At 36.1% G+C, this 13,900-nt stretch overlaps 1 protein-coding gene across 1 annotated transcript in view; it reads left to right on the forward strand.

Annotated features, from left to right (window-relative positions):
- The window catches only part of LOC137621449 (uncharacterized), a 107,513-nt gene extending 100,048 nt beyond the window's left edge, over positions 1–7,465 (forward strand). The window contains exon 12 of the mRNA XM_068351757.1: positions 7,263–7,465. The gene's annotated coding sequence lies outside the window, so the exon portion shown is untranslated. The remainder of the gene's footprint in view (positions 1–7,262) is intronic.
- Positions 7,466–13,900: the final 6,435 nt, after the last annotated feature.

The following is a 13,900-nucleotide window of genomic DNA, read 5'->3' on the forward strand; positions in this document are numbered from 1 at the left end:
TAATATTAGTCAGTAGCATTCACAGCTACATTACATCACAGGCAGGGAAAATAGAAAAATGTTTTTGAACGTTATGCAACACTGATTGATAATTGTTTTGATATAGTGCCCTTCTTTAAACCATATTATAGTGTGTCCCTACACAGAAAAACCAAAATTTGCTAATCATTATTTTTTAGGTGACATTCACAGTTATAATATGGAACAATAATGCAAAAATTATTAAAAGTTCACAATGATTTACTATACTTCTTATATTTACAATACTACACAATTCCTTATTGTACAGTAGTTACTAACATAGTTTTCGGACTTCTAAATTGTTTCCAAACATGCATATTCTTTATCCCTAAAAGCTGTAAGTTATGAAACATGAGACGTATGATAGGTAGGTAAAAATTAATATAATAGGCTGTTTGATTATTGGTAGCCAGCATTTCTATGTTACATGGTAATATTACTCACTAAATGCTTTTTCTTTGATTAGGATTAAAATTTTCCTTTAATGTGACTTCCAGTTAGTTTTAAAAAGATTGTGCTTTAAATATTTTCATTATTCTTTATTGGTAACGTTTGTTAGTTTAATAGCTTGATTATAAAAAACTTATGTTTATCTAGACAGCCTATGCATTAGAAATACTGTACATATGCTCTGAGCAGGAATGTATAATAACAAGCGAGTGAAATTTATGGGTGGTCCTTCAAAGTAAGGGAAATAGAAATGCAGAGCAAATTATTCACTTTTTAAAGAATATTTACACATTAAGAACAAATATCTGTAGGAATTCTTGATATGGCTGTTGCATATAGTATATTTTGTATGCATAGACACTTGCTAGAATTAGGGCGATCAGTTGACTGGAACTTGAAAATAACTTGGATTTTTTTTTTTTAAACTTGAAGAAAATCATTACTGTAAATTGATTATAGAATATTAATTCTTTTAATATCAAAATGCAGGAATTTTTGTTACATCAATAGCAGGATCAGCTGGTGGAAAACAGTGGAGGGGTGGGAGTTGTCTATCCCAAAAGATATTGAACCAGCAAACTTTCTAGTTCTGAACTCTTTCTCAAAGGCATCTGGTTCGTATGGTGGTTGGTTACTGTATCTTTCACGCTTGAGTAATTTGGTAATTATGCAAAAGTTTAATACCTGGTAAATATGTTGGAAAAGTCTTTCCGTTGTATGGATGATAAAAATCATGTAGCTATTGCTGATTGAGGTCTGTTTATTGATTTGAAAGCAGCAAAATGTATACCTGTATTGTATCTTTTTTTTTATATTAATGAGTTTCATTTTAATAGTTTTAAATTGTTCCAACACTCTACAAACCTTACACTATTTATTAGGGATTATCTTATAGCAAAGCTGTAAGACTAGCCATTTAGACTCCTAAGCGTGGTGGCAAGTACCCAAACCGCTAGTTAGGGGGTTTAGTGAGGCGTTGCCGGCTACTCCTCAATTGCACACCAGTGAATCGGTCACTTTTTTCTTTTGACTAGGGGAGAACGGACGTGTCCGCTCTCTGCTCTCAGAACACTTGGCCATTGCAATCATATTAATTTCTTTTCTCTGGTGTGCGTGTCTCCTGCCTCCTCATGCGGACTTGCCCAGGACCTGAAGGTCGCTCGTGTGGCACATTCATGTCCTCTGTTGAGACCGACCCCCATTCTTTGTGTCTGGCCTGCAGAGGATGTCTCTGTGAGCAGGGTAACACCTATGAGGAGTTTAGGGAGTGGTCTGCCTCCAGTGGGAGAGGTTTGCGCGATGGCGGGCGGTAGGGAGAAGAAGTCTAAGAGGGAGTCTTTGCCTTCGGGGTCTTCCTCAAGGGGGAAGAAGCCTCCAACATCTTCTCTGACCCCCCAAATCTTTTCCTGAAGCTTCTGCTTGTTCAGCCTCTTCTAAGGGATGGTCGAGTAGGAGCGTAGACCAGCTAACTCCAGGGTAACCTCGGGGATCTGGGGACGTTGCTGCTACCCCTAGGGAAGCAACTTTGCTCCTGCCCTTGGGTGAGTATTTATCACTTTCTGATGTGTTGCAGGTTTGGCCGTTGCTGGGTGGGGCTGGGCCTCCTTCCAAGGAAGTTATCCTTGAACTTCTACAGCTCGGGGCCCAGAGGGGTCCTTCTCCTGGTTCCTCCAAGATAGAAGTCCTGTCTCCTGTTGACACTTGCTGTCTGCAAGGCCCATCTCTCGCCGTCTCCTGCTCCTGCTTGTCCTGCGCGCCCGCTCGCCTCCCCCAACGACAACCTTCTGCTGACGAGGAGACCTCCTGCCACCTCAGATCTCTTCGTCCTCCAGGGGACCATAGCTCTTTACACGCCCCCAGATCTTCATCCTCACCCTTCATCAAGCAGAGCTCCAGATCGCGAGATCGATGATCTCCTAGCCATTCTCCTGCTCGGGATTGCCGTTCTTTTCGTGATCGACGCTCTACAGATCATCGTTAGCCGGCTGATGATCATCACTCTCCTGCTGGATGCTCGCCCTCTTCCTGCTGTGCTCCTGCACATAATCACACGTCACCTTGTGATCGCCTTTCTCCACCAGTTTGCTGTTTGCCATCTTGCCTTCCTAGATGTTCTCCTGTCATATGACGCTCTCCAGCCCAGTACTTTCCGCTGAACTACTCCTCATCACATCGCTTGCCTGGACACTACTCGCTATCTCACCGTTCGCCAGTGTGACGCTCTACTGCTCGCCACTCGCTGACCACCAATGCATCACTTGCCAACTCATCACTCTCCTGTACGTCGCTTGCCAACACGTTACTTGCCAGTTCATCATTCATGCGTGTTGCTAGCCAACGTGTTGCTCGACAACTCTTCATTCTTCTGCTCATCGACGCTCGCCTGCTGACCACTCACCCACTTCCGACTCGTCTGCTCGTCGATCTCCAGCGCGTAATCGTCACTCATCAGCCCGTTGGAGGTCTCCGAGACCTGCCCTGCCTTCACCGCGCTCACCATCTCCAGCTTGTGGATCACGCACACATGCGAGCGATCTTCATTCTTTCATGCTCCCGGAAGCACTTTACGTGCTCTGATGAGTAAGGAAGGTCCAGCCTCCTGACGCCCCAGCCGTGAAGTAGAGTAGTGGTGGAGCAACCCTCACCGTGTGTAAAGTCGCCAGCAAGAGGCGGACGGCTCATTCCCTTCTCTAAAGGGTTCAGGGAACCACCAAACAAGTTCACAGGTGTTCCCATCTCTCCAGATTGACCCAGGAAGATCACCCAAGAGTACCTTGAGATGCCTATGCAGATTGATCAAGCTAGGTAACCTCCTCCCTCTCAGTTCCAGGTACCGAGGTAGCGTTCCCCAAGGAGGCGATCTCCACCCCCAGGCGTCCCCAATGACTCCCCGGATCTGTTGGCTGGGGGAAACAGCCATCTTGGTTTGACACCTTGGTCAAAGTCGTCAGGCAGGCCATGGTTAGCACAACCCATTGAGGGCAGAGGTGCGTGCCCAAGCGCAACTGCCCAAGCAGAAGTCAGCAGTGGCTTCTACACCAAGGATTCCCTTAGAGAAGTCGGTTTCCTTCTCCTCTTCTGTTTTCTCAACGGACCATAGGAGGAGACTTGTTTCTAACAGGGGTCCGAAGCCCTGGAAGACCACATAGAGCTACAAGGGAGGCCCATGGGATTCGGCAGGACTAAACAGAAGAGGAGGATGACGAAACAGACTCCGACCATCACCATCCTCGCTCAAGCAGGGGTATAGGATCTCCACTAGACATATTGCTCGTGCCTTACTTTAGGCCCTCACCTGTTGAAGTTGTGCCACCGGAGCTACGACCCATCTCCAGACTACCACCGGAGGACAAGGAACATCATGCAAGAGAGGTTCAGACATCTAAGGAATGGCAGGCACCTTCCAAAACTTCTTTGTTGGAGGAATACCTGCTGTCTTGCAGTCTATGGACGCCAAGACTTTTCCCAAGAACTTGAAGGCTCGAGCAGCTCTCTTGCAAGAGAGATCTAGGATATCTTCTCCAGTGTAGGAGTATCAGGCGACATCCATCTAGTTCACAACCTCGACCCACCCCAGGCTCCTATGGATGAGATTTGGAGGTGGATGATTTGAATTTGAAAGACGATTATCTCCCAAGGGCTGCTAGTCCAAATTTCATTGGGAAGCTGAGCAAAGGTAGTCAGAATATGCCTTCTGGCAAGTCCTAGCCTGCATGAAGGCCATTAGTGGGTTGGCTAACCCTGAGATGGCCCCTAAGGAAAGCAGGGATATGCTCTTGGACCATGTATGTGGGACCCAACGACCGTCTAAAACCAGTGTAGCCCTGCCCTGGTCTAAGGGTCTGACAGCAGATAGAAAGAAGACGTTTTTGCAAATCGCTGGCTCCTCTAGCTCGCTTCGAGCAGGCTCGTCCTCTAAACTCCTGCCTCCCTTCATCCATGTTTCCCTTGTGTAACTTAGTATAGATTTTATACTTGTCTACGTCCCTGATACTCCCTGCGTGGTGGGTATTTGGAGACATCTTTGTTTGATATCAACATTCCTATTTAGCTCTCAATATTCTTACCTAGACAGCCACATTGCTAGTTTATCACAAGCACACAGATTACTCAGGCCGCTAGCCGTGCAGTGCCTAGTTTTTAGCGAGGTGTCAGGGTTTTTCTCAGTTACATGCCAAGCATGTACGTGAAAACCCTGTGTCAATGGTCAAGCCAGTGGTCGGACTTCCACCCTCCTAATGGGTGATTCATCCCTAATAAATAGTGTATGGTTTGTTCGGTTTCGGAACAAATGACAAATTTGAAAGTAATTTGTATGTTTCCCAACAAAACAAACCTGTAGCTATCTATACAAATTGTCCTGCCATCACCTGTCCCCTGTAAGTCTTGCCTTCAATCAAAAATTATCTTGGATTCACTGGTGTCTGAGTGAGAGAGGTAGCCGGTAACCCCCGATACGCCTCACTACCCCCGCTAACTAGTGGTTTGATTAGTTGCTACCTCGCTTAGCAGTCTTAAAGGATAGTCTTCCAGTTTTGCCGAAAGATAATCCCTATTAAATAGCTACAAGTTTGTATCGTTGGGAAAAATGCAAATTACCTACAAATTTCTCATGTTTGATAAGAATGTTTTGCTATTTCCTAGTGTTTCCTGGATTAAGCATTAATTACTTAAACACTGTCTTAAGCAAGTGCCAGAAAGATAAAATTCAATTTCCTCATGTTGATATAAAGTTCTGTGGTTGTTTTGCTCTCAGATGATTGAACAAATAAAGATGTATCTAATCATCAAGTTTTATATTCTATGATATATATATATATATATATATATATATATATATATATATATGTATATGTATATATATATATATATATATATATATATATATATATATATATATATATATATATGTATATGTATATATAATATATTTATAAATATATTTATATATATATATATATATATATATATATATATAATATATTTATAAATATATATATATATATATATATATATATATATATATATATATATATATATATATATATATATATATATATATATATATATATATATATATATATATATTCTATCAGATCTTATTTCCTTAAAGTACAATTTACACAAAATACTGTACTGTTGTTAAGATGTTATTCTTTAGTTATTGACATATTTTGTGAAAGGTAAAGCTACTTAACTAGACACCGTTTTTATGTAATAAAACCTTAATATAACAATTGTCTACCAAAATCATTCAGTTAGTTGATCCTATTATTGTTTAAATTTTAATTCTTATAGTTTGTAATATTTTTTTCTAGAGTACTAAACTGTCAATGGGAAGCTTCTCCCTGAATAAAATTTCACTGGTCATGTATGTGTGATTGTATACACAAAGAGAAGTTTGTACAGTAATTAAATGAGTTTGTAGGCTATACCGTTTATCAGTCAGTTTCTATCTTAGGTGGACTCTCTACAGAATATTTGTGAAAGCTTAAAGTATATGTTTTCATTGTATATCATGGATACACAGTCCTGTCAGTTTGTTTTATAATCTGTGGATATGCATATCATAGAATCTTAAATGTCAGTACTGTGTATTTTGTATGTTGCAGTTTGCTGTTACAATACTTTATTTCTTTAATGATGCAGTGATAATATATTTTGGTGCAAAAACTCTTTTGCAGTGACAGACACTGTAGGTAACCCAACAGTACTGTATAGGATACAATAAAAGATTATTCATTTTTAATATATTTTGGTGCTGGTAAAATATCTTACATTCTTAAATTTTGCTGATCTTTTGACCAGTGGTTCTAGTCTCTGATTCAAATCATCTAGTCAAGAATTTTGTCATATTATGGACAGTACTTAGAAGGATTAAGTACAAAAATATGCTAAGCAATATGTTTCCCATCTTTTATGAAAATTATTACTTTTATACAGGGTTTAATAGTTCAAAGAATTTTTATGAAAAAGATTACTCCAAAATATATTCAGTATATTCTGCTGTTTTTCTTCAGTAAGTTTAATTGTCACATAAAGGGTATTTATTTTTATAAAGAAATTCTGCTTATAAACCTGTTAATTAGTTTCCATTGTCATATTGGCTATACAGAATAAAGGAAAGGTCTATGACATATATAAGTCTGGTACAGAAAAATTACTGTACCTGTGACGTATAAATAGAATTCCATTTCTGCTTTCATTATTGCTTATCATTTCCACACTACCTTGGCTTATCATTTCATCCATTCTGGCAGCTTTGTATAAAGTAGTTGGCTTCTGTGCCATACTTTTTTCAGTACACTTATGCATCAATTTATTTATTGTTGGGAAAAGTTTTAAGGTTTTTATTTGGATTGATAACTCATTCATGGGACTGTAATTGTAGGCACTAAATTTTTCATTCCGACTTCTGTGAATGAAAGGCAGTGATACCCCAGTGAAATCTTTGCTTGGACTTGATGATTCAGAAATATTGAAGTTGGTCATGTAAAATTATTTTTAGCTAAATGTAGTTTGAACTAGTTATTGCTAAGTTTGCCTTTTTCCAGTTGAGAGTAACTTATAAATACAGTATCGAAGTATTTTTATTTAATTGAACTTTGTGTGTCATCTTCTAGATGAAGAGATTTGAAGATTTTTATAATATACTGTATAAGATTTTGTTCCCTTTATTGTGTGTGTGTGCAAATGTCATGCAACAAGGTACCTACATAATGGTTTTGTATCCCAACACATTTGAAAGTTCACTGTAAAAATATCATTGAATGATTTTCTGACATTCGCAGATTCATTGCAGTTTGGCATGTGGTCTTGAGTTGTGAAATAGGTGAACTGTGAAAAGCAGAACTTTGAGTTTAACATTCCAAGGGTATGTTGTTTTGGTGTATTCAAAATGGCACACACCAGTCGCAGCAACAGCAACAGGCAGTGTGCAGTATGTACTTGTGCCAATAATATGTTCTTGTACAAGCTTGTTAATAAACTTGAATATGTTGTTTTGTCTTGTAGATTACCCTTTATGCAGTATATATGAACACTTTGAGGTGGATTACTCTTAAACTTATTTGAGTTCTTGGATGGTGCAAAAGAGAAAGGCATTATATTGTCAAAAATATCTACTTGTAGGAAAGTACCACTTTATAGTGTCTTGTGCTGTATGCTGTACTAAAGAGCTTTTTCCTCCTTTCTTATCATTTGTTCCCTTTTGTCTCTTCCCACCTTGCTGTATTATGTAATTACTGTCTTTTTCCTTTTTTTCACTGTCCATATATCAACAAAGCCTTAGGGTCAATCTTATGAGAATTTAGTTGTGTGACTCCATGATCAAGTTAACTATTTTATAATTATAATCGTGACATGGATCCCCATGGCATAGCTACTGTACAGTATGTTGTTTCAGAAAAATTATGAAAACAACTTTCATGGCTTTTGCTTAACCTTCCTTATTACTCATACTGTACAGTAATAGTCGTCGCCCGCTGGAACAGCCTATCCTTAAGTGTTAAATACTAAACTTAAAATCTGCGCTGTCTTTTTGCCCGACCTTACATCGGTTTCTACATTGTGAAATAAATAAAAAGTGTTGTACTTTATAGGACTACTTCACATATATGCTTATTAATGCAGGTATTTGCATTTTATATATAAAGATAGCAAGTACTTTTTGTATTCAGTATATATATAGGAAACATATGTCATTTTAGAAGATGAAAGTGTGACCTACGTCGAAAATCACTTTTACCTTGTGTGTCTTGGAGACAATTACTATGGGGCAGAGTGTTACTGTACATTTTGAATTTTTTGTTTCACTGAAAACTGCCATTTAGTTACACTTTTACTTCAACTAAGTATTTTGTTGAAAAATATAGCTTTTAAACCTATATGTGTTACCATCATTTCAGTCTTTTTTTTTTTTCTCTTCTTTACCAAGACATAACCTAACAGATTTGCCATTTTTTTCTTAAGTATACTTGAGAATATTCTTTGTAAATCTTATATACATAACAAATCATACATTTCAGGAAAACATTCTCATATTCCCAACAATCAAATTTTTCTAGAAAACATTCCCATGAGACAAATTTTTTATTCACAGCAATGATACAGGACATCATCATTCCTTTTAACACATATCTGTCTATGGGGTTACCATGGGAAGTATTTCCTTACTAGTCATGCTTATTGATAGTCTCAAAGTTCTTTGCAGCATCTATTTGGCCCCAACTACAGTTCTTCCTGACTTTTACTTACCCTCTTTTCCGTCTGATCTCTTTTTCATTAGCTGTTCAGTACTTTTAATTTTAATTTTCTCAAATTTTCACCTCTAATTTAAGAACAGATCCTTTTGGTCGACCCCTTGCAAGTCTGTAAATAGCACTTCGTAAAAGGAAGACCATTTGGCATGTTTCACACCATCCAGGGTGGCAAGAATACTGTACTGTTCTATAATTCTTTTTCTTGCAACCCACAGGGTGGCCATTTCATAATTTTTTAGCAATCAAGTATAGACATGTCCAAATGAGCAAAAATTGGAATACTATGTTCAGTATGGTACATGATTTTAATGCCCACATTATGTAGTATATTTTAACGACTCGAGATCTTTGATCTGTTGCTGTAGAAGTTTTCCATTATTATTCTAGGAATCTATTTGTTGAATAGCTTCATGTTTTCATTTCACAAACTATACGATGTTAGGCCTAATATAGATTTTTTAATGTTTTGGATTCCAGCACTTTTTTTGGATTTCAAAGTGATCAATGATTACAAACTATGAATTTGACCCAAAGCTAGATTGTGATGTTACCCATTTAAAAAAAAAGAATACTACATTGAAATAAAATACAGTACAGTACTGTAATATCTGATGTTGGAATTGGTGGCACTTACTTGAATCATGGGTATTTGATGAAGAACCCACAAGACCTGATCCCAGAATGAAGAACAATACTTACAATTAGTACACTAAAATTATAGTTAAACTGTACTTATTTTATGTGAGTGTTCAGTTTTCACAGGACTGCAGATGAGTTTATTGAACAATTGCTGAATGGAGATTTTGTCAATCGTAAATATTTTCAGTTTACCAAATTATTCATTTTCTGAATGTTTTATTACAAAAATTAACTCTGTTTGGTTAAACAGAACTATTACCCTAACTATAATACTGTACTCATAATAATGATAATCCCACCAAGAGGTCTACAGGTATAACATTTAACTAAGCACTCTATTCCTTTGTATGTATTATATCTTTAACTCAAAATTCTGGAGAAGAAATCATGTTAACTTCTTACTATCACTAGGTGCTCATTGCCTTAAAATGCAGTGTACGTGTATTAATATTCCAAGACATTGGCACTTCATAAAGAGCCAGTGTTTAGATGATACTGCTTCTCACCACCATTATAATCCCTGTCGAAGGTTATTGCAAGGGTATTTGCTGTATGTTTTTTGCCCTTAGTTGCACTTGCTTTGTATCCTTCTATTTTACTTCTGTTCTTGGTTCTTTTCTTCCTTGCTGTCCATCCTCTTCAAATTCTACTTTATATTACAACTGTTGAGTTTTCCCCTCAGTTATACTTAGTATTCTGAATGGCCTCAAAGGCTTTAGTGCCTGGCTATAAAGTAGAAAATTTATAAATGTAATCCACCATGATAGCAAGTAGTTTTTAAAAAAAAAATTGTTTGCCTATGGAGGCCACACTGGCAACGCATGAAAGGATTGTTGAGCCAATGTTCCTTTGTGGAAGTGAAATGTGAAAGCTGATTGTGAGTGAATGATAAAAGGTGAAAGTAGCTGAAATGAGCTGGTGTGTAGAATTACAAGTAGCAAAAATATATTTTGTATGTAAGATAATACATCAGATTTTAAGAACATTCAGTATATACAAAGGATTTTATGCTCATGAAAAATAGTATAATTCAGAGCCGTTGAATAAATGATCTGAAACGAGCATGGGGAAAACGACCCTTACTATCAGAGGAACACAAACAGCTAATGTTCAGGTAATTTTCAGCACGGATTTCATCCATTATTCAGTATGCGATGTTGCATTTGAAGCCATCCCGAGTTAGAAGCAGCCTGCTATGTCTAAACATTTTTTTATTTCCTCAATGCTGTATTACTTTTTCCCCTTGAAAGGAGTGTGGTTAAAGTTCAGCCTTCCAGATTTTCAGAAACTTATTTAATGGATGTTCGTCGGGCTTGTGTAGCGACATTGCTGGGCCCTTTTTGGTGGTCAAACATTCAAGTACAGTATGTACTGAATAAAGCCTATGATGCTTATCTGTGATCGGCAATATAACTAATATCTAACTTCCTAGTGTCTACTTGTGAGTAAGTGCACCATTGTATCTGTACCATGGTCTTCCACTGTCTTGGGAAAGAGTGCTTGTGTTTAAGGGTACTCTTGGGCACGCTATTCTATCTTTTCTATTCCTCTTGTTTTTTAAAGTTTTTATAATGTAGTATATATGCAAGATATATTTTAATATGGATACTACTGTATTCTTAAATCATTTTATTTTAATTGTTCATTACTTCTTCAGTTTATTTATTTCCTTTCCTCACTGGGGTGTTTTTCCATGTTGGAGCCCTTGGGCTTATAGCATCCTGCTTTTCCAACTAGGGTTGTAGCTTATCTAATAATAATAATATAATAATACTAATAATAATAATAACAATAGTAATAATAATAATTAATAATAATAATAATAATGATAATAATAATACCAGTAATCTTAATATTAAGAGTAGGAACTATCATAGGTAAGTTCTTAGCTTCTCGGTTCCTGGATAATTTTTATTCCATTCAAAACTACAGTAGAATTTATAAATTGAACTACAGTAGGCCTACAGTATACTCTAAACTTCTCTCCATGCTAGGTTCTAAATGCTATTTAAAGGGGTTTCTCTTTGCCATACTAACCATAGGTACACATTTTTACTGTTTGATCTGCACCAACTGTTCATTAAATATATTTTTTAGAAATGTATATTGACTTTTCAAGTCATCAGTATTGGATGTTCAAATTATCTAAAAGATTTATCTTGCTGTACGTTATAGAATGCACCCAAGTACTCATATCCTGAGATTAGTAGTGAAGTATTTCAAGTTTATTAATAGAGCTGAGATGCACCTCAACTGTAGGATCTAGGTCTTTCAAATAGGCAGCCCAATATTGTATAAAAAGCTCAGCCTTGATGTAAGGTCACCTGATGATATGAAATTTTTCTTATTTTTTGGGTGTCACGACAGTGTAGATTTGACCTTTGAAATGGGCATTGCTGTTTGATTCTTCATAAGCATCTGCTTAAAAAATGTTCACGACAAACATATGGGTTCTGCAGCGTGATATTTCGGTGAAGTTGGATCTAATGAGCAGATTGCAGAGAAAAGTGAAGATATATGCAGATGAACACTTGCTCTCACACTGGGAAAGGTCACTCCTAAATATTAGTGCCTGGTAGTGTTGCCTCAGGGTTGTCACTTTGTCCTGTTGTTGCACCCACTTTTAAGCCTTCTAATTTACTGTACCTATGTTCTTGCATCCATCCTGCTGTCTATCCTCATTTTTTGTAACTTGCTTTACAGTGATAATGCAGCCCCCCCCCCATTACACTTAGTTGCTGAACGGTCCCCCCGACCCTAGCTATATGACTCAAATTCATAAACCCAACCCAATCTAATCTATAACATTTTCTCCAATTAACCAAGATTTGAATCATGAGTGGATGGTATATGTGGTTGCTGGTAAACAGTCCTTTTGCCTAATTAACGTTTGACTACTTAATCCAATATATAGAATAACTGAATATCGTTTAAAAAGGATTAGTGTGAAAATAAGAGATGGTTTTTCACAGAAAACATTCAGTAAAAAGAAACGGAAAGCTGTTGTATTTGTTGTATTATGGCGTCCAATTTACAAACTTGACATAGGGATAAGTTTCTTCATTGCTTTCAGTAAAATTCAGATGCGAATTTAATTGCAAAAGAAACTACTCAAGATAAGAAATTGATGAATTAAGATTTCCATATTTATGTTCTTACTTACATGCTGTATATGCTACCTCATCGATGGGACCGTATTTCATTTACGAGATTAATACAAAAGCTTTACTTGGCATTTCATTATAGTAGATATTTTATAGTTAGAGCTATTTTCACACTTCTCTCTCCATTTGGAGAGTGTAACACGGGGGTAATGGAAGCATATTACTTTTTAAGGTGGGCTTTCTTTGTGAAAAGTGTTGCAGCCTGATTTTGTTAACACAAATCTAGTTATTTTTCATTACCTATTATTTATCGTGAGCAGTCCTACGAAATTTTATTTATACAGGAGAGGATGAAAACTGCTTTTATAACATTTCTAACAAAAACTAATTTACTAAACACATTATAATCATCTTTATAATTAATCATCCAACAGAGGAATAAGAATTAAATTTAGTTTTTAAACCCACATAAATGTTCTTTTGTAAAGGGACTATATTTAATGCAACGATTTTGCAATAGACAAACCACAGGAGGTTGTTTTAAATATAAATCAATGTAAATGTATTAAAATGGAAATGTTTTTTAATAAAGTGTGGTATATATATATATATATATATATATATATATATATATATATATATATATATATATATAGGCCTATATATATATATATATATGTATATATATATATATATATATATATATATATATATATATATATATATATATATATATATATATATATATATATTGTATATATATATATATATACATAGCCTATATATATATATATATATATATATATATATATATATATATATATATATATATATATATATATATATATATATATTGTACTATAAAAAAATGTCAATGGAAGGGTGAGCATGGATAGTTTGAATAAAAGGTATTAAGCCCCATATGGGGGGAGTTAACATATTATTCATAACATTCGGTGAAGTAGTTAATATTTAATAACAGACTAACACTAAAATTTGTCAACAGTATTGATTAGATCTAATATTTTATCTTATATCATATTTACAAGGGAGTACATTGGCTCCAAGAAGGGGCCAGATCTCCTACTAAAATGGAAGAAGAAGAAGAAGAATTTTATTTATGTTTACAGTCACTTTCTCTACTGTGCCAGTTCCTTGTCGTCGGTATATTGTTGTGATTAATTTCCTCATCCAAAGACAAATAAAAACATAGTCAAGTTTATGGAGAAATCTGGTAGCAAGAATTAATATCGTAAGTGCAACGATTGTGATCATAAAAGTTTATTTTTGAAATATGGTAATACAATATGATGCATGGTATGGATCGTAGGCCTAGCCTAATCTATGCCGGGAAGAAACTGGGGTAATTTTGTATATTATTACATCTTGTGACTACGCACAAGAAATATATGATTTCCTATAGCA

Source organism: Palaemon carinicauda, chromosome 28 (assembly GCF_036898095.1).
Source record: "Palaemon carinicauda isolate YSFRI2023 chromosome 28, ASM3689809v2, whole genome shotgun sequence".
In the NCBI taxonomy this organism is placed as follows: domain Eukaryota; kingdom Metazoa; phylum Arthropoda; class Malacostraca; order Decapoda; family Palaemonidae; genus Palaemon; species Palaemon carinicauda.